This window comes from Peromyscus maniculatus, chromosome 15 (assembly GCF_049852395.1).
Source record: "Peromyscus maniculatus bairdii isolate BWxNUB_F1_BW_parent chromosome 15, HU_Pman_BW_mat_3.1, whole genome shotgun sequence".
NCBI classification, from domain to species: Eukaryota; Metazoa; Chordata; class Mammalia; order Rodentia; family Cricetidae; genus Peromyscus; species Peromyscus maniculatus.
Window position 1 is genome coordinate 47,159,911 of NC_134866.1, and position 22,684 is coordinate 47,182,594.

At 41.8% G+C, this 22,684-nt stretch overlaps 1 protein-coding gene across 2 annotated transcripts in view; it reads right to left on the reverse strand.

Annotated features, from left to right (window-relative positions):
- Pde4d (phosphodiesterase 4D) overlaps positions 1-7,501 on the reverse strand; it is a 1,451,136-nt gene extending 1,443,635 nt beyond the window's left edge. Inside the window, exon 1 of one of the 2 annotated variants that reach the window (XM_016000210.3) lies at positions 7,347-7,501. The gene's annotated coding sequence lies outside the window, so the exon portion shown is untranslated. The remainder of the gene's footprint in view (positions 1-7,346) is intronic. The other variant, XM_076552299.1, reaches the window with a different exon arrangement.
- Between the last annotated feature and the right edge of the window lie 15,183 nt (positions 7,502-22,684).

A 22,684-nucleotide genomic window follows, 5' to 3' on the forward strand; every position in this document is an offset into this window, starting at 1 on the left:
CTGGGAATCTCTGGACTTCAACCAGCAGCCCACTGTTTTCTCAGGTCTGTGGCATCAGTCTGGGAGTTATAACACTCCCTCCCCTGGTTCCCAAGGCCTTCAGACTTTGACTAGATTTCACCACCAGCTTTCCTGGCTCTTCAACTTGCAGACAACATATTGTGAGAATTCTCAACCTCCATAAGCACATGAGTGAATTCCCATAATAAATCTTCTCTTGCACGTCTATATATTTCCCATGGGTTCTGTTTCTCTGGAAACTCTGCTAATATCTCATCTAACCATTTATCCAACAGATCTTTATATCCCTAAGTAATGTTATTCATTAGGAGTCAAAAATAGAGACACAAATGTCTATACTCAATAAACTTGCATTCTGAATCAGAAATCTCAGCAAAGGATACAAATAAATTATACTCATAATAGTAAGAATTGCAAAATCATGGCAATTAGACCATCAACCAGGTATGTGACCTCAGGCAACACCTGCTATAAGCTAGGTGTCAGTAAGTATATAATGTGAACTCCTAGGAACTGTGAATCTGATATAACTACACTAGTGTATAACCTTTCTTTGCTAGTGGATGATGGATGATATTTCCCTGTTGGTAAGTGGCAATGAATTTGCAAAAATTAATCTGTTATCAATGCTAATTAATTCTGGAGAAATCAAGAAAACAGCAGCTAAAGAAAGATGGAGGGAAAATAGCAGCTGAAATTAATAATTACAAAAGGAGAAAAATGAATTACATGTGCTTCATCAGCACCTCCAGATAAATAGATCAGTGAAATCAAGGCTGTGAGCTGCAAGGCAAGCTTCGTGGGGAAGCAGTCCCCAGGAAGCTTGAGAGAGAAGTGCCTTGGGGATCTGTATTCTGCCCCAGAGATCATAAATTTACATGTGCAAGTCAGCCCCCTCTGGTGTGGACAGGAACTTCTTTTTCCTTACTCTTGCATCTGGTTCCTTATCCATAACAAGCATTCAATAAATGCTTGTGAGTGAAGCAATATATAATCATCAAGAATTGTGTATGTAGCAGGGTATGGTGCTGCACACCTTTAATCCCAGCATTCGGGTGGTAGAGGCAGGTGGATCCTTGTGAGTTCAAGACCACTCTGGTATTCCACCGTAGTCTACAAGGCAAGTTCCAGGACAGCCAGGGCTGTTGGGCAGAGAAACCCTGTCTCAAGCAAACAAACAAACAAACAAAAAACCAAAAAACAAGAATTGAGTCTGTGGGGCTGACAAGGTGGCTCAGTGGTTAAAGATGTTTGCTGCTAAGCCTATCACATGTTCTCTCTCTCTCTCTCTCTCTCTCTCTCTCTCTCTCTCTCTCTCCCTCTTTTCCTCAGGTTTTGTTTTGTTAGCTCTTTATTGGGTATTTTGTGTGTGTGTGTGTGTGTGTGTGTGTGTGTGTGTGTGTGTGTGTGTGTGTGTGAGAGAGAGAGAGAGAGAGAACTAACAAACTGAATCCAAAGCTTTGCACATGCTAAGCATGCACTCTACAACTGAACTACACCTCCTAGCCCTTATCATCAATAATTTACTGAACATCTATGCATGTTAAATCTAAAACTATATCATCAAATAAAATCAACAACAACAAAAAAAAAAAAAACTTAAGCTGTGAACCACAATTTGTGCTTAGAGATTTTTATCAAAGAAAAACAACTCTGCTACCAAGAAGTAGTTTCAAAGCAACAAATCCTTTCTGCCAGTCCTCAGACACTGTGACAGGAGCCTTTGTCCACAGTGACAATCCATAAAGCCACCTTGCTTTCATGTGGTTGCATCCCATCATAAGCCCTTTCATGCTCCTTTCTCTTTCACACCCTTCGCCAAAACATCCTTTCGTAGCTCTGCCCCTCAGACTTGAGTCTTCCTGTGCCCAGATCTTTCACCTTGATTCTGTATCACAAAAGCCTCCAAAAACAGGCAAGGTCCGGCCTTGTTTCAAATGTAGGAAGCACACATCTCTCTCTCTCTCTCTCTCTCTCTCTCTCTCTCTCTCTCTCTCTCTCTCTCTCTCTCTCTCTCTCTCTCTCACACACACACACACACACACACACACACACACACACACACACACAAGCAAAACCAGACCTAGGGCTGTAAAAGAGCATCTCAAAGTTGCATCCACGGCAGGTATTGGCCTGATTTAGGTGCAACATAAGGGTACCAAAATAAAAATAAAATAGTAACAACAATAACAACAAAAACCTGCAAATGTGTTAGGTATCTATGCTGTTTGGGGAAGCTTCTGCAATTCAAACACAAAATATTTATTGAGTAGCTACTCTAAGAATGGTTTAGGAAGGGATGCTGTGTACTTGATCCCCCCTCCCCCAGACTACACCTCCATTTGCATATCCAGTAAGGACTCAGTCAGGGCAGGACTTAGCTGAGATGCACTGCAGGGATAAAGTAAGCAGGTCCTGATGGGGAAGAACATAGGCAGACTATGACGGGTCCCATGTGCAGACGTCTTGCTGCTCTTCTCTCCTGGGAAGGATCACACAGATTCTAGCCACTAAATCCTAGTGACTTGTGTATGATGTTCTAGTCCAGCTCTTTTTAGGAATTGGCACCATGGGCTTTTAATGGAGCTACTCACACATGCACCTTCTATCCAGCATTTGAAACAATCCCAGACTCCCAGAAAGAAATCAGCTGTTTAAGCACAACTGTGGTTTGTATACGAGTTGACACACAGTGAACCACACAGCAGCTAATTATTGATTGAGAGCACTCCAGGGACCAAGTCCCCAGTTACCAGCTCTGGCCCAGTCTTGCAAACAAGCATTCCAAAGGGCAAGAGCCTTGGGCCTAATGTACTAACTTCTATGCATACACATACAACAACTCAATTTTTACCTCAAGGTAACTCAGATTTAGAGAAATAACTATACTAAAGCAAGCTATGCCTGCCATAGATGCAGCATGCTAGATAATGCTAAAGCAGTGTTCTCCAAATGTCCTCTGGATACCTTTATCAAAACCACGAGGGTGCTTGTTGCCCTAGTGGCTACAATCCAATGGGTGGTTAACACCAGAAGAAAGGGGCAGCCATCCAAGCCGCAGGCTGGGGTGAGATTATAAAAGACCTTGAACACCAGCGTGAGAAATTTGATTTTAATTTCAGTCTTCAGAAGCTGTTGGAGGTTTCCTTTTCCCTTTGCCAGATAAATTAACACATTAAGAACAGCACTGTGTGAAGATAAGTCTCGTCATCTTATGTAGACTATGTTTAAAGAGGTAGGGACCAGAAGCTAAGCAACCTGAAGATCAAAAAAAAAAAATGGTTGGACCTTATGAAAGGGGCACTCAGTTGGAGTTAGACTCTGCTCGGGGTAGTTGTTTGTGGACTCTCCAAGGGCAGTTCTGCCATCCCCACGTTCAGCATAAGCTTGCTCAGTGTCACCTAAATTAGGGCAAAGGCAGGGAGTGAGTGGTGAGCAGGTGTCTGTAGCAAGGAACAGGACAATTTCACCAACTCCCACTTGTATCCTGTGTTTTCTTCCCTTAGACACATTTGCTGTAAAGGACAGAGAAAGCCATCCTCCAAAAATCAAGAGGGTGAAAATAGAATAGAAATAGAAAAGAGAATAGAAGAGGAAATTGCCATGTGGTCTCAATGAGAGAAGAAGAACAGGGAAAGAATAGGACATCATCCTCATCATGTTTCTTCTTGGCCCGGAGAGAAAAGAAGAAACCAGATGCACAACAGTGCCTTGATCAGAAGAGTGTGTACCTGCTGGCCATCTGTGTCTTCCACATCTCAGAGAAATTTACACTAGAAAAAAAATCCCCTATCCTGGAAGATACCTCCAACATCACTCAATAACTGAAGCTAATTACTCTTGAGAATGTAATTATTGAGGTGTCTAAAATTAATACTCCAGAAGCATCAATACTGCCATCATTAAGACATACTTAGTGATCACTTGACTGCATTAAAAGTGTTAGTGAGGGCTGGAGAGATGGCTTGGTGCTTAAGAACACTGGCTGCTCTTGCAGAGAACTGGGACTTGGTTCTGAGCACCCAGATGGCAGCTCACCACTATCTGGACCTTCAGTTCCAAGGGACCTCTCCTGACATGCACATAATACACATGTATACACTCAAGTATGCACACACAAACATAAAATAAGTGTAAACCTTGTTAGAAATAGTAAATAGCTTAAAATAAAGACTTGGTGATATTAGCATAAGTTATTGACCCAAGAGCTTGAAAGGACACCAGAGTTACCGGGCAGTGGTGGTGGCACACGCCTTTAATCCAAGCACTTGGGAGGCAGAGCCAGGTGGATCTCTGTGAGTTCTAGGCCAGCCTGGTCTACAGAGCAAGCTCCAGGACAGGAACCAAAACCTGTCTCAGAAAAACCCTGTCTCAGGAAAAAAAAAAAAAAGGAGAAGAAGAAAGGACACCAGAGAGTAATGTGCTTGATAACCATCTTCCATCATAAAGCCCAGAATTAAGCAATATGACATAAATCACTCTTTATGGAAAATTAATCACTTGCTTCTGTGGCATTACACAGGAAACCAAAGATCACTAGACAAATTAAAACCATCTCCTATATCCAACTATTTCAACCTCAGGATGTTGAGGTTATCTTTCTGGAAACCACTCCAAAATCTTTATCAGCTTTTAACACAAAATGAAAGGATGATCTAGATCTCTCTTATTCCTATTAGTCAATTTAAGTACTCAAAAGTACAACCAGGATGTGCATGAATCTCACTGTCAAGGGGAAGTAGAACGAACATTGCCCGTGGATCGGGGGAGGGGTCTGGAAGGGGGAATGGGGGTGGGAACAGGAGGAATCAGGTGGGGGTTGGGGACGGAGGGAGAGAGTACTGGGAGAAACAACTGGAATCTGGGGGCATCTCTGGAAAGAGCTAGAAACCTAGAGCAATGGAAATTCCCAGGAATCTATGAGGGTGGCCCTTTCTAAGACTCCTAACAGTAAGAGTCTGAACTGGCCATCTCCTGTAACCAGGCAAGACTTCCAGAAGAGGGACTGGGACACCAACCCAGCCACAAACCCTTCGACCTACAATTTGTCCTGCCTACAAATGTGCTGGGATGAATACGGCACAGGAACTGTGTGAGCAACCAACTAATGATGGGCCCAGCTGGAGACCCATACTCTGAGAGGGAGCTCCCCCTTGAGGGCCAGGACCCAGAGACAATATACCCCAGAGACCTAGGATAGAATCCTAGCATAGAACCAAACACAAATGACAAAAAAAAAAAAAAAGTCAATGAAATGATTCCTAATGATATTCTGCTATACTCATAGACTGGTGGCTAGTCCAATTGTCATCAGCGAGGCTTCACCCAGCAACTGGTGGAAACCGATGCAGAGACCCAGAGGTAAACATTAGGTGGAGCTCGAGGAATCCTGCAGAAGAGGGGGAGGAAGGACTATAGGAGCCAGCAGTGTCAGGAACACCACAAGAAAACTCACAGAAGCAACTAACCTGGCCTCATAAGGTCTCACAGACACTGAACTGACAACCAGGAAGCCTGCGCGGGACTGACCTAGGCACTCTGCATATGTGTTACTGTTGTGTATCTTGGTCTTCTTATGGAACTCCTAACAGTAGGAGCGGGGGCTGTCTCTGGCTCTGTTGCCTGATTCTAGGACTCTTTCCTCCTACCAGTTTTCAGCTTTAATAGAAGCCTAGTCTCACTGTAACTTGATATACCATGGTTGACTGATATCCATGGGATGTCTGCTTGTATCTGAAGATAAACAGTGGAGGAGTGGATAGGTTGTGGAGGGGAGGATTGGGGGGAGGAACTGGGGAGAGGTTGGGATGTAAAAAAATAAACAGAAAGGAAGGAAGGAAGGAAGGAAGGAAGGAAGGAAGGAAGGAAGGAAGGAAGGAAGGGAGGGAGGGAGGGAGGGAGGGAGGGAGGGAGGGAGGAAGGAGAGGGAGGGAGGGAGGGAGGGAGGGAGGAAGGAGAGGGAGGGAGGGAGGGAGGGAGGGAGGGAGGGAGGGAGGGAGGGAAGGAAGGAAGGAAGGAAGGAAGGAAGGAAGGAAGGAAGGAAGGAAGGAAGGAAGGAAGGAAAGAAAAGAAAGGAAAGAAAATACAAAGTGATAAATAGGAAAATGTAAGCAAAACTTTTAAACTTTGGACATGAAACTGGAGAGATGGTACAATGTATAAAAGTGTTTGCCACACGGGCACAAAGACCTGAGTTTGAATTCTGAGAACCCATGTAAAAGCTAGACACAAAGCACAAGCCTCTGTAATCTCAGTGCGCCTGTGAAGAGATAAGAGACAGAGACAGTGGAATGTCTGGAAATTCATGTTGTAGAAACACAACAAAAACACCTTGTCTCTACCAAGGTGGAAGGTGAGGACCAACATCCAAGGATGACCTCTGGCCTCCACACACAGGCTGAGCTATGTGTGCACCAGCATTCACACACACAAATGTGCATGTGTGCACGTACACTGTATAAACAGCAGCAGCAATAATTAATAATAATAATAATAAATAATAATAATAATAATGAAAACCCTTAGCTATCACTGCAACGGCCTGTCCAATGAACCCTCTGAGTGGGAAGACTCAGACTGCATTCTGGTTAGGATAATCAGATCTGCTACAAATGACATGGGAATACTGGTTAGAAGTTCTTTTTTTTTTTTTTTTTTTTTTTTTTTTGGTTTTTCGAGACAGGGTTTCTCTGTGTAGCTTTGCGCCTTTCCTGGAGCTCACTTGGTAGCCCAGGCTGGCCTTGAACTCACAGAGATCCACCTGGCTCTGCCTCCTGAGTGCTGGGATTAAAGGCGTGCGCCACCAACGCCCGGCTTTGTTAGAAGTTCTATGGAAGGCTTTGTTCTTCCTTGGGGCTGAGGCATTAATGCTCCTATTCAGCCTGCCTTCTCGTTCACACATGCCATGATAAGGATAGATGAAAACATGGCCTGCTGTTTTCTGGAGAAAGGTGGGGCAGATGCAGATAGCAGCACTATTGGAACACACGGCTAAGTCTTTAAGAGCAGCAGTCCAAAGTGTAGGTTGTAGAAGTCCAACAGACTAGATTTCAATCCTGGCTCGAGTAGCTACCACTTTGAACAAGTTTTATGACCCTCCCCAAGCCTCAGTTCCCCTTGATGGAAACCTGCCTGAATAATTCTAACACCCACTCTTTACTTTAGGGCTGTTCTGAAGAGTTACAAAGATAATGAAATGAAATCCTTAAAAAGGAAGCTCAAGAAGTGTTAGCTACTAGCATCCTCAGAAAATGCTGTCTTTTTTTTTTTTCTCCTATTGCTATCCCCTCCACCCTGGTGCTCTCAACAGCATTTTTGCCCCATACCTTATGGATATAGTAGATCCCATGCTGCTTGAAGCTGTCCAGTCCAGATAGAATAATTCATCCCGGCAGGAAGGCAAGGAGGCACCCTCCTCCTCAGATGTCACAGGAGACGATTTCAGAGAGAGGGATTGCTGCAGAAGGAAGTAAGCCTGGCCTGGACAAAGCAGATAAGTAAGTTTGTTCTAAATGGCTTCCTGGGCTGAGGAGGGCCACATGCTCACAGTCATATGATGAACTGGAGAGTGCCTTTAGAAATGCTTAACTTACTCGGGAGAAAAAGCTGCAGCGTTTGAATAGTCACAAGAACCGTGTGCCTTCCTCTAATGCTATTTGAAATTGTGAAATAAATTTAGTACCGTGAAGGGGGAAAAAAATGTTGGAAGCAATGGTAACTTTGAAAAGAATTTTATTTAGCTCCTGGAAGATACATATTTCTTCCCCTGATCATGTGGTAACAATGTGAGCACTGAATGTGCTTGCTCACCAAGGCTCTTCGTCCCTCAAGGGTGCTGAAAACAGCCTGGCTCAGGTTACTCTCAATGTCATGTTTACCTGCTGATTCATTTCAAAATTGGTGACCCCTGTGCTCCAATACCGATAGACTCCAAATGGGCCAGGACCCTGCTTACTCCACACCCCTCCTTTACCAAGGGACAGAATAAGACTCAAGTGACTTTTTCTTAAACACATCTAATTGGCAAAAGAGAGGAGCACAAAGTTGCTGATGGAGAAAGATGGGGGAGGGCGGGGTAGGGGGGGGAGACACGACAGCACGGGCTTGAAATAACTTGCTGTGGGGAATCAAATGATGTGGGCAGCTTTTAAGATTTCAACAAGAAAGGCGCTTAGGTAAAATACTTCTTGAGGTGAAGCATTCCTGCTGTTATATATAGTACACAATAAATTAACTATGTCAGATTTCTTATCTCTGCACCTTTTGCTACCAAAGGCTAAACTCTGTGTGTGTGTGTCTCTGTGTGTGTGTCTGTGTATGTATGTCTGTGTGTGTGTGTGTCTGTGTGTGTGTTCAAGAGTAATTTTTTTTACTTGAGCAAATTTCTATTTATCATCAGGACTTTGCCCATTTTAGGAGTGAGACCTTACCATTTTTTCTTAGTGGTTAGAATAAACTTGAAGTCTCTATGACCACTTAAGAGCTTGTCATCCTTAGGGTGTTCCTCAAGCCAATAGCCGGGCTTTAGTCCCTTCCTCAGGAGTGCCCTCCTCAGTTAGGTTTCGATTCAGGGACTGTAACGGAGCATTTTGCCAGGTAGAGTCCTACCTTTTGCACCCCCTTCCTCCTTCCTAGAACAAGCAAGGACTTTTGGACACGCCTCAGACCTATGCTCTTGGTGGACTTTCAGCGCACATTTGATGATGACCCTGGTTTCCAAGATTTAGCCTTCATAACATTTCCCCCAAAGGCATCTATCAAAAAGGAACTTCAAGGTGGGGATGTGTTCTGGTTGGCATTTCTCCTGTTCCGTGTCAAAGGCTTTGCCAGTGGGAAAACTTGTAAAAGGCAGTGTAAACACATCCGTGTTTGAGCTGCCTCTGAAACAGAAGTTAAACATACTTGTAATACTGGCCGTGCTAATAAACCAAGCTGTTCTCGCTGAAGAAAGTATCCTGAAAAACCTGGGAAATGGACTGGGTGTGGGCCAGGGAACTTCGGGGTTTCTACATATGAGGGGAAGGGAGCAAGTTGACATACTCCCCCCCCCCCCCATCTCACATGTGTGTTGGTAAAAGTACATAAAATCTACTCTCTCGGCAAATTTCTGATACAAAGGAATGCTATTAACTCCAGTCTTCACACTTCACATTGGCTTTTTTTTTTCTTATTCCACATGACTAAAATTTACACCCTTTGGTCCCTGACCTCCCATTTCCTCCACTCCTTCCAACCCAACTAACCAGTCCTCTACTGTTTCTATATATTAAGATTTTGAGTTTGTTTTGTTTAAATTCTGCATAGGATATCATGCAGCATGTTTCTGTCTCTGTCTTGCTTAATTTACTTAGCGTAATATTAATTGGATTCATTAATTGGATTCATTCATGCTCTCATAATTTGGCACTTTTTTATAAAACTGAATTATGTGAGTGTAGGTAAGCGTGGGTATGCATTTTTGCCACTTCTTTGTGTATGCATTTATTGGCTGGTAAATCTTGTCTACTGTGATGAGCATGAGGGTATGAGTTTCTTCGTGGGAGGTGATTCCATTCCCTTTGGATGTATGACTCAGAAGAAGGGTGACTGGCTAATGTAGTTCTAATATTCATTTCTTTAGGAACCTCCACAATGGCTGAACCAACCTACCTTCCCATCAACAGCACACAAGACTTCACTTTTCTCTGTATCCTTGCCAACATCTGCTATTGCTTACATGTTTTATGTATTAGCCATTCTAACAAGTAGTATGTGCTGATCTGCAATGCCCTGATGATCAGTGATGTTGAATATGTTTCCTTATACCTCTTGTAGGGGAATTTCATTGCAGCTGTATTTTCATGCATATTCTATTCGTGTGAACAGCACGTGAGTTGGCAACCTCTTAGATTTCATCAGGAAAAATATCAGCTTCAGCCTCGTGAAACTGAATTGGTTGAAGCCTCCACCTAACCTCTCCTGCCTCTTCTACTGGAGACTGAATGGAGGAAGAAAGTGCCATACAGGCCAAACCTTGGGAAATGGTGAAAAGCTGATGCCTGAAAGTTCATTCTGCCTTGAACCTCCAGAGTCTTTCTAAGTAAGGTATTTCAACCCTGGAAACTTATATAGTGTTGTCCTTTTTTTTTAAACTGTTGCTGCCCTTTTAGCCACAGCTGTCCTAATCACCAATTGCAATTCAGTGGCTACCAGAAGCTGTTAGGCTGCAAGGCTTGCAGCCTGAGAGTATTCTGTTCCCTCAGGCACCGAGTCTTTCAAAGCTAGGAAGCGAACTTATCTAAGCCTCTACCCCTCTAAAGTACTCAAGATTCAAAGGTTGAGGTGGAATTCTGCTCTTCAGAGAGGATGAACAGCAAGTCACTCACCTCCTCTCCTTGCTCGCATCTCCCAAAAAGCCCTCCTCCTTCTCCTCACCCCCACTCAAAAGCCCTTCTCCACCTGGCTCCTTCCTACCACTTCCTGTCAGCTAGTTGCTGACACAGCCTCCTGGCTGCAGGTGAATTTCATTTCATCAAACAAATGTAACACGTCTTTGCATCATTAAACAAATATTTCAGAGCACAAACAAAAGTAACACACCTTAAGATAATATTCTACAACAATACTGGCTTGCTTTGCTAAAGAGATAGTACCACAAATGGTATAAAAATCTGCAAATCACACATGAAGTGACAGTGACAATAGCGTTGATCTCTCCCTATCTCCCAGGCTCCTGATAATGGTTGTTGGTCTCCTAAATGCTTCCCGAGCTGTCCTTTGCATCCACAATAGGAGCCGTGCAGATGGTTGTTGTAAAATCTGTATCCAGCAAACGTTTTCTGTTGTGGACTTCAAGAACAAGTGAACGGTGTCTTCTCTGCATTGGTATTGCTCTCTGCACCAGTACGAGGCCGTGGTAGCAGTTTAACCCTGTAACACTTCCCTCGTTGCTGCTCTGAGTGCAAACTTTTCCTGGCTGTTTTACTCTTCCATGTAAACGTCAACACCAGCTTCTTGGCCATGTGGTCCTTTATTGTGTCATACCATGTACCAAGTGTCTGCATGTATAAGGCTGTTGGTTTTTGCATCTAGCTAACCCTACTCTCCTCTCTTGCTTATGGTGGTGGGTAGTGCTCTTCCAAGTAGTTCTCTAGAATCTTCTAAGCACAGCTATATTGTTTTCATATATGCTTATTTTACCTCTTCTTTTCCTATTTGTTCTCTTATCTAAAAGAATATTGGCCAGCACCTCAAATCAGTGTTAAATAATGTTAGCGCTGTGTTTTTCCTCATTAGCTGTGAAGGCTTCCATTGTTTGCCCCATCTGCATGTAGAGCTACTTTTGGCATAAGACAAAATATTTAATCATGAAATCACAAATTCAGTCTGTTTTTATGGGCTGTTTTTTCCCCCTTAACCAATAATGGACTTTATGTTTCTAATACACATTTTCTGCAACCATGGTGTAACCGTGTGGCTTTACTATTCAGATGTCAGTACCACAAACTATTTCAGTACATTCCCTAAAATTGAGTAATATCACCTTTCTTGAAATTAATCTCGCTTGACTTTGTCGTGCTGAAGAGGCCATACTACAAATGGTACAAACTTTGCAAATTACACAAGAAATCATTCTTTTACAGGTGTTCTGAAACCCAAGTGCTAGCTGAAGTTTTGTAGAAGAACATTGCATTGATAAAATCAGGAAACATTGATTTGTGCCTTTCTTTCTTTGGGGGTATTTATTTGCTCTTTGGTAGACTCTGGCAACAAAATAATTTCAATTTTATATAAAGAAGTCAGTGGTCAATGTGGTTGATTCATTAAGGTTTGGAAGAGATCATCTATACAAACATCTGTCCAATATATGTGGGGAGAATTGACTTTTGGCAATCTCTCTCTCTCTCTCTCTCTCTCTCTCTCTCTCTCTCTCTCTCTCTCTTTCTCCCTCCCTCCCTCCTTCCCTTCTCTTTCTTTCAATTGATATTTTTATTTTCAAGATCTCCTTTGACTAACCTAAGAAGCTTATCCTATCTAAGAACTCCATATTTAAATCCATATTTTCTACATGTATCTATATATTGTTGAACAAATAATTTAAATTCCTCTATGTGTTTATTTCTTCATTATTTTGCTTCATCAACTTCTGCTTTCTTCCTTTTAAAAACTAATGTGTCTCATAGCTATTCACAGTTACCAAAAAATGAGTGTAATTCAGATGTCTACCAACACAAGATAAATGAGTGACATGTGGCAGAAACAGGACTGGATGTGTGCTCAGGGGTAGAGCTTTTTGCAAAAGGCTGTAGGTTTAATCCTCAGCACAACACATGTGCACAAAAGCACACACACACACACACACACACACACACACACGAACACACACAAAGTGGTATATACATAGAACATTATTCAGACATTAGAAGAAGTAAAGATCTGATGTAATCTATGACATGGAATAATTTTGAAAACATCACACCAAACCAAATAAGCAGAAACAAAAGAACAAATATTAAATGATAACAACATGAAGCACCAGCTTTGGCAAATTCACAAAGAGTAAATCAGAAGTCTCAAGTTCAGGGGTGGAGAGATGGAGAGGTGCTGTGCCAAAGGGACAGAGGGTCTCTTCCTCAGGTTAACAACTGCACAGCACTGCACGTATAATCAATGTCACCAAACACACACTTCAAATCATTATGATGACAAATTTAGGTTATATGTTTTTAACCAGAGAGAGAGAGAGAGGGAGGGAGGGAGGGAGGGAGGGAGAGAGAGAGAGAGGGAGGGAAGGAGGGAGGGAGAGAGAGAGAGAGGGAGGGAGGGAGGGAGGGAGGGAGGGAGGGAGGAAGGAAGGAAGGAAGGAAGGAAGAAAGAAAGAAAGAAAGAAAGAAAGAAAGAAAGAAAGAAAGAAAGAAAGAAAGAAAGAAAGAAAGAAAGAAAGAAAGAAAGAAAGAGACAGCAACTGAGAGAGTAATATTGTAAAAACTAAGTGTAGCAAATGTCTTCCTTAAACGATTCTTTGGACATACCCTTAGCTTAGTTCCGCCGTTTTCATGGCTTTCTGTTCTGTCTCCGTCTGTAGCACCTGTGTCGTCTTCCCAGCGTTTATAATTGATCTGCTCCGATCTTCACTGTCCGTTTTTAATAGTTCATGACCACTAATTCTGTCATAATTTTCACCTTCTTGGTGGCTAGTTCTTTCTTTAAACTGGTGAGGATTTCATTCAAGAGGGTCCCTTTCCTCTACGTCTCTTGTCATTTTGGGTCATGGTCTCTTACCTAGAACCTGTACCCACTCCCTCCTCATTACTCGTAGTTCAGTTCAGTGTCTACTTCCTGCCCTTGAAGACGGCTCATGTTCCAGGCCAGCAGTTCTCGCTGGCTCTAGGTGCAATTCACAGGACAAAACTGATGTATGCCATTGTGGTTTCTACTTTCCAGCCAATGGACATGGGTTGTTATGGATACGTCGTCCTCCATACCATTGAACCAGGAGGCAGGCCAAAAGAAAAAAAAAAAAAGCAGTCCCACATGTTTGCAATTTTGCTTGCTCGGCTTTTGTATGATGTCAAATGGAGCCCAGAAACACTGCAGTAAGCCAACACATGCATGCTTTCCCTGGGGTTCCAAAGAAGCATGTGCTGCTTAAGGAAATAGTGCTCTACCACCTATGCCTGAGATGTCTGCACACAAATGCATCTTCTCTGGGTCTCTCTGCACTCATGTTATATACATGCATATATATATGCATGTTTATATACATGCATATATATGTATATATATATGCATATACATACCTATATATACATATATTACCTCTCCCTCATTTATTGTGGCATAATTTGTGGAGAAAGGTAGAAGACATACCTTTGGTCTCTTTAGTCTGCTTTCTTAAAGGCAAGCCCCATTATTTACAAAAGCAGGTTTTAAAGTGAACACTAATGGTGAGCTTATAGGAGGGAATTGTCTTGTCAGTGCAATCTACATATCTGAAAATTAACCAAGAGACAAGTAGGGCAATTGCTTCGCCTCCGCCTGGGTGGTTGGGAGTCAGAAAGTAACATGCAGACTGTGTGAGCACATGTTCATCTCTCCCAGAAATCATGCTGCACTTCATCCTTGCCCAGTAGTAGCCATTGGTACCCACAGTGTGGTTCAGCATCACATAGGAACTCATCAGACATACAGTCTCAAGTCCCTCCCAACTCCAGACCCAGAATGGGAATCTGCATTTCAGCAAAAGCCCCAGGTGATTCACAGGCACATAAAATTGCAGAAGTACCACTTGTCATCCCTTCACTCACTCGCCCATTCAGACCAAATTCTGTTGCTACTCAGATTCATACAACTTTCCTATCATAGTAAGCTCTCATCATTCGATGATTATGCACTTATTAGGTAATTCTTTTCTACTCATGAATACCTCCCGCTACTAAACTCCTGCCAAGCTCCATGATTATCCTACAATCAATCAATAAGCATTTGCTGAATAGGCACATGAATGTGTATGATATAATTTCTATCTCAGCGCATTTTCAGTGGCGCTTAATACTTCCCCAGTCTCCCACTAGCAAACTGATCAAGCTGGACTCCAGATCCTGTGCTCTAATTAGTCCCCCTTGACTGTTCTTAGTCATGGCTTGGGAACAGGCCCCCAACAGAAGTGAAAGAGTAAAGAAAGGAATAACAGCGTTATCAAAAACTCTTGGGAAATTTCATCAGACCCTAGTCCCCCAACACTGTACATACCTGTAAAAGATACAAAGAGATTCTGTTTCCTGGGTGTTGCTTCAGAAAATGTGCATGATTTCTGTGTGGAAAGGGAAGGCACACCATCAGACATTAGAGCAGTCACATCAATCCATCCCACCCCTGTCCCCAGAAGCCAAGTTGCAAGAGTCAGGTCCTGGTGAGAGGGTGGGGTTAGAACAGGTGTGGCTGACGCTGAAGACGGGCTTCACCAGCACTCCTATGCTCAGACTATGCTCAAGCCATGGAATTTCTCTTGCCAGTTGCCCTCACTGGGTGTAGCTAAAATTGCCTTTCTCAGTCTTGGGTCATTTTGATGAGCCGGGAATGAAAGGTGATCATCTAAAACTAGTATCTCTGTGTGGGTCATCAAACCCTCGCTGAATACAGTAAGTTTAAAATGAATGTTCACAACATTGAAACAGAACATGGTAATTCTAAAAATAGACACTTCCTTGCTGTGAAAGTCCTCTCTGGAAATTCAAACGCAGAGGCAAAGCAATGATTTCATCTTTTCCGGATGCATCCTGTGAAGCAATTTTTTCCCAAGGCACAGGGTTCACCACACAGCAGGGAAGCAGCCAGATTGGTTAGCAGGACTTCCGTGGCTTCTCAGGAAGCTAACTGTAGGAAGTCAAGGGAAATTAGGCTATAGGATGAACAAATTCTCTCTGTGGGATCCTGTTCTGCAGCAATCTAAACAAATGACACTTGTTAAGTCTTCTGATACATGCAGGGCTCAAAGTAGTAGAAGAAGGAGTTGTCATAGATCATACTATATTGTGGTCTATGGTGCATCATACTAGAAATGAGAAATACACAAGGAAACGGCCGAGGAGGAGATGGATGTGCCAGAGCTGTGACCTGATAACATTACAGACATTCAAGTATTGAAAGAATCACACTATGCCCCAGAAACAAGCATAATTACATGTGTCATTTTAAAGTTTAAGAGTTTTTGAAAGATGGTAAAATTACTCAATGGGAAAAATCAACCTCCTTTGGAACATAAACTTACAAGGAAGTTGTTTTCCTAAATGAACCCTCAGTCTTTATAGGTTTAGAATCCCTAAACCAAGCATCAGAACCTACAATGCTTCAAAGTCTAAGCTTGTCTTAGCATTAACATGATGCCACATGTAGTAAATTCCACACCTGACATCATGTGTCATAGTCAGAGTCCAAATACAGACACACCAAAAATGTCATGGAAAAGTAGCCACAGGAAATGTGAAGAAGGTGGACACGGAGCACATGAATTTCATACTTAAATTTAGGTTCCATGTGTATGCATATATTCCAAAATATGAAAATGCAAATATATGTGGTCCAAAGCATTTCAGATAAGAGATGTTCAACTTGGATAGCCTGGAAAGTAATTATACCCAGTTCCCCAACAAAAATCTCCCTGGTCATAGAGTCCACCCTGAGATGCAGTTGGTTAATCACAAATGGCCAAGCCTTCATGAAGTTGTCTGCTCTTTCTAACTCTTCCCTACCTTTTCCTTTTGAATTCACTCCAACCACACAGACACACACACACACACACACACACACACACACACACACACACACACACACACACACACTTCATATTCAAGCCAGAGGATCCTTCATGGTGCTCAATCCAGTGGTCAATCCTCTCATGGAGACAGCTGATGATTGCATTCTTGAAAATCTTTACTTTTCATTCAGTTAGTTTGTTGTTGTTAATTCACATGATATTTATTTATAACAGACTTCACATTCTTACTTATGCATTTATTAATTTTGATCAGATTCACACCTCCTACTACTTCCACTAACTCCTCCAGAGGCCAACTCCCAAGGCCCCTCCCAAGGTCATGTCCAAATTTTTTAAATAATTTACTGGTTCTTATTAGTGCTTATCATATATGAATGGGTATGGCGCCATCCACTTGGTTGACCTACCATGGACCATACTCCTAAAGGAAACTCTCACTCCTCCAAGAAGCCATCAGCTGTTAGGTAACAGCTCTTCAGCTAGGGGCAGAGGCCTGTGAGCCCTTTGAGCCTCCATGCAGGAACGTCGATTGCCTTCATACTGCACGTCTTGTGCAAGCAACCACGGCTACTTTGAGCTTGGGAATACAGTAGTCTTGTCCTGGTCCTCTGCAACCTCTCTTCTTAGAATATTCCCATAATCTTAAAATCTTCCTCTCTTCCTGCATGTTCCCTGAGCCTTAAGGAGAGGGAGTAGGACATAGACGTCCCATTAATGACTGAGAACTTCACAGACATATATTCTCTGCACTTCAACCAGCTGTGAGTTTCTACATTAACTGCTATCCATTCCACAAATACGCTTCCCTGGTGAGGACTGAGAGCTGCACTAATCTGTGTGTATAGGGATTTGGATTTAGAGGGTATTTTCATACAAGGTCAGTTTGGCAAAATAACAGTATTAGATTAACTCCTGGGACCTATGAGCTCCCAGGCCAGGGGTTTTTGGTTTATGGTACCAGGCATGCACTTTCTTTGATAGAATGGGTCTTCCATTAAGTTCACTTTTAAGCCATCATTCCTCCTTAATTCTCTACCCACCTCGGTAGGGACTTGACTAGCACAGAAAATCAGAATTTGCTTGTGTGTGAGCATGTGTGCTCAAATCTCCACCGCTCTCTTTCTATTTTAAGAAAACTTGAGTTTTCCCTTATCTTTATAGTGAAACTGTGCATGTGGATATGACAGAATAACAGTCTCTCTTCTCCCAAGATAATATGTGTATCTTCAATAATTAGTACAGGCAAGTTCTCTTTCCCTGTTTTCTAAATATAGTAATTAGTTCTGAAGATATGTTGCTATAAAATATCCCATAAGGCATTTTCACTTGTTTTTCTTATCTTTCCCAGAAAATATGGCCCAATTTGTGGCTGTCGGGTAGCTGGAGAAAAATACAATCATGCAAAAGAAAGCACTTTTGGCACCTCTAAGGCTCTTTGGATGGTTCCGAAATCCCCTTTAGCTGGTATATGGTGCATTCTCCTCTCTGCACACCCTATACTCCAACACATACACATATACTTGATGCAGAGATTTTAAATGAGCTTTCTCGTCTCCCGGCCAGGAGTCACCATGGAATAGCCAGTGGGCCGTGTCACCCTGAATCCTTCAAATGACTGCATTTTCTCTTTCTGAATTTGGTCTCTTCTTGAATCACCACTAGGACAATGACTACCTGGTATTAAGTAAACATGTGCCTTCCTTAAATTTTAAAGGTCGTTATCCAATACCCTTGAGTGCAGATAATAAAAAGCAATTCTACAAAAGTAAGGGACTCTCCAGGTCTTCCAAGTGGGCAGAGCAGCATTGGTGCTACATCAGGTACCCGAGTATCTTTGCTCCCTACATGCCTCTTGATTTCTGGAATTATATCTTCTGCCAAGGCAGGCAATACATGGAGACTCCTCTGTGTGCTCCTTGTCCCAATATGGTAAAGACATCCTCTGATGATTCTTAAACACTGTATGGAGTACCTTAACCACACATGGTGGTAATCCCAGAAACTAATGGCTGAGGTAGTTGTATCAAGAGTGTGAGGCTGGTATGAGCTACATAAGTGAGACCTTGCTTTAATTTTTTTAATCTAATAAGGGGGGAAGTTTTAACATAGTGACTTGAGGTGCAGTTTCTTTTTCCACTTAAAATAATCAGAATTGTTGCCTTGGGAAGGCTCATGGGCATTTATTGATTTCTTAGCCCAAAGTACATTTCTGTTCTCAACTGAGATGAGCTTACACTTTCTTTTCTTCAGGAGAGCCCTCAAGATTTCTGACACGTTTTTCTGTTGTTTTTTCCCCAAGTAATGCTCTTCAGGTTATTGTCTAACAGAATAACAAACTCTCTGAGTTCTATAGTATAAAAATTATCTATACCTAAGTCTCCAGATTATTATCACGAACAATTGTACAAATTTATTGCCTATCAAACAGCTTTAAAGAAACATAGACATGTCTAATATTAAAGAAACTCACACTTCAGACAAACAATAATATGCGTGTTTCTTTCCAATGTTTTGGGCATTAGCCTGTCTTTTTTTTTTCCCCATGAGATATGGTTGAACACTAATTCTCTCACAATGCTGGAGAAGGACTTCCCAGGAATATCCATGACCACACCCATCAGAACTTTTATTGGCATCATTAATGCTTTATTGACTTACTGTATAAGCTCTTCCAGTTTCTCTTGCTTCCTCAAGGGCAGAGACCACTTCTAACCCCACCCCACCCATACTCACAGAAAATAATGGATCAGTAAACATTTCTTGTGTTTTCTTAATGTTTTTTACAGAATTTAATCTTCTGGATCCAGAAAAAAAGCCATACTGTCTTACTCTGGCCTCCTCATACCATTCCATGTCCAGTTTACAGTAGGAAGAAAAGGCATTTGTCTGTCTTTTGAAGCACATATGAGTATGTGTCTGTTCCACAATCTGTAGGCATGTGGAATCCCATGTTTTGTGCTTTAAATTAAAAAAAAATCTAATTTCAGTTGTCTGAACTATTTTCCATTATGGTTTACAGAAAATACAATCCCAGTCATTTCCATGCTATCATCTACCCCATCCACCAATAAATATAAGAGCACAGAGGATCATAGAATATATTTGATATTGGATCTCTAGTCTTGTCCTTGGTCTATCATGACCTCAAAACTTTGAATTTTATTGTCTAACCCATGTGCTTTGTCATATAGTGGATGATTGTCTCTCAAAGAGTAGCTGACTCTTCTCGAAACTGTGCCCCACCTCCAAGTGCTAAACACATATCCAGTGCACAGACACCAACCTCAGGGGGCGTAGCACTCTCACGTCTCTGTCTAACATCTCCCTCCCACTTTCTCATCTTCCCTCAGGCTAGTTGTTCCAAAAACACAGCTCTATGCACCAAAAGGCAAGGCATAACACATCTTTCTGCATAAAACCTTCTGGCCATCCTCAGCAGGTAAAGATGAAAACTGAAGCTAGGAGAAAGAAAAAGAAGAAAAGGATTCCATGCCACCATAAAATAAGCTATTTTTACTGTTCACCATAACCACTTTTAAAGACAAGCACAACTATAAGATTGTTCCATTTAAAAAATGTATAAAGTATTTTTTTTCTTTTGTAAAGAATTAGGGCCAAGGAATAAGGAAGATGTGGGGCCAGGAGGATTCTATTTTAGTAGTATGAAATGCTGATCTTCTCCCACTTCACAATTCTCAAAATAACATAAACTGTCTTCCTTTTCTGAAGTGGGAAGCAGTCATGTTCACAATAAGCCTAACTTATCTTTTGCTATGGCACTGGTAACTTTCTTGACCTGGCCAATGAGTCACCATACTACTCCAGACTGACTGACAAAATTCAGAATGGTTTCACATACTGTGAGAGAGCCTTCACACACACCACTTTTGGGCATTTTTCAAATATATCACTCAGAAACTTAGACATGGGAGGAGATTTATGTAAGAGCAAGAAGCCTGTCACCTTTGTGTCTAAATTCTTGGACTTGCCAACCGCTCTACTGCCATCCCCACATGACCATAAGTCATTGGAATCTGTGAGTTTACACAACTTGGGAATTTTCTTAGCATAAAGTACATAAAACATATTCTTAACCTCTAAAATTTAAAGGGTGTTTTATGTTGTGTTTACTTTTTCCATGGGAGCCAAGAAAGAAATCTAGCATGTCTGACACTTTTAAGAGATGAGCTTGTTTCATATTCTGAATCGAATACAAACATCCAAAGTTCAAGAGAAAATGCTTAAGAGGAATTAAATACAATGTATTCTCATATTGCAGATAATAGGGTTTAATATATAACATGCAATATGGCATGTAATAAATATGTGATTTATAACTGGTAGAATTTTAGTTAGTACCTTTTCAAATGGACAGCTACCTTAAGATTTATCACTCAACAGGTAAAAAAGACAGTTGTGGGATTGTACTTCGGGTTTTTCTCTGTATTTACTTTAAACTTCAGTTCTTTATTCACTGTCTTCAAGGAAGGGTAAATAGATGTAGGAAGTAGACTAGGCCTATTAATTTTTCCTGGCATTCATTTCTGGAGCATTGTTATGGGTAAGAACTAAACTTTGAAAGACATTTACAGAATGTCTCAGGACAAACAAGAAAGGAAATGTCTCAGCCCACTGTACCACCGCCTGCAGAAAGAGAAGTTCCCTGGGGCAGAGGAGAACAGAGATAGGAATACATGACACTCAGCACTCCCTACCAAGGCACAGAAACAAGACAGCTCAAAGACACAGCTCCAGACATGGGGTATGCACACCATGGGAAAAGCCACCCAAGATTAACATACTATGCAGAAGGGAATCAGAAATGACTCAGCAGCAGCATAGGAGAACTAAGGACCAGGACCAGAGGCATTATCAATCATCTTACAGATAACTACCTGCCCTGCATCACACACAGGTCATGCCCAACATAAGCTACTTGTCTAGTAGTTGGACTCAAAGTGTAAAATGAGAGAAAAGGTGGAGCCACGCCTGACTGAATATTTCCACTATGCCACTGTAATGAGGGTTAGCAACCATGAATTTCTTTAAAAGGCCAATATTTGTATACTGAGATTTATACCCACTATGAAGAAAATATTTAACCATTATAGTATTTTTTGTCAGTTAAAAGAAGAGACAGAATGGACTTTACTCAGAGCTTGTTTACTTCAGTGCTATTCAGTTACAACATCCATATCAGAAAGTTTACTATTCAGTTAAATAGCAAATTAATACACAAACACATAGAAATGTTCCTCTACATGATAAAGTAGGTTAGTAATAATAGTTTTGACTGATTTCAGTCTATAATAGAGCCTATGGTTCTCATACAGATTTGTAGCCAGTATACCACAGCAGAAGATAACATCAAGGCCAAAGTGGGATTTAACAAGCATCATTTTTTCCTTGAGTCAGTTTCGTTTCTTCTTAAGTCATCATTCATTTGGAGGAAAATCTGCCTTGAATGCAGTAGAAAATCACATGTCACATTCAAAGTCAAGCTAGATGGAGAGGTGACAGCCCTAAAGTGAACATGCTTACAAAGCAATACTCTCAAAGATGATCAATGGCCTCACAGTAACTGACACTCAGCTCTTTAGATCCACCTGCAAAGCAAGGAAAGGAGTTTATCCTGCTGTCTATAGCACACATTCCCTCTGGCTCCTACGATGTAGCCAATAGGATGTGTGGGATGTGCAGGGACACCCACCCTACTGAGACTTCAAACAGCACTCCAGAAAGTGAACCTTCATTGAATACTTCCCTGTGCACCCTGATGACCGGCTCCAGCTGTTTTTACCAGCACACTGGAGTTCAATCCTGCTTAGTACCCAGCAGTACAGAAATGCAGCTTATCATCATACCTCTCTGCTATTCAGTGAACTGAACCTACACTCTCTGAAGAGTTCTGAATCTGAAGAGTATGGTGGTACCAGGCTACACTGCAAGTTCCAGACCAGCCTGGACTACATAACAAGACCCTGACTCCAGAATATAAATAAATAAAATAAGCCATACTCATTCATACAAATTGGTAGCTACTCGCTGCATGCTATATTATATTTTCCCTGGTCATATTATAGATGAGGGTCCAGCTCCTGACTGATAAGGAATTAGTATCTCTGAAAACATTGGATTATGGGCTCATATGGGTTGTGTCCTTGGACTTGAGCAATGCTGAGTTCCTTGCTAGTGAAAAGTGGGATGTACAGCAGAGTTCATCAGAGAAAGAAAATAGAAAGGAGATATTTTTGTATGTAAAGGTACATATGAGTATAGTGAGAGAGAAGGAAGGAAGTTTTGAAGAATTGGCTTGGACAGTTGAAAAGAACTGGACAGTTTGAAATCTGTAGGTATATCAGCAGGCTGGAAAATCATACTAGTTTAGATTTTTGTCTTGAGCCTAAA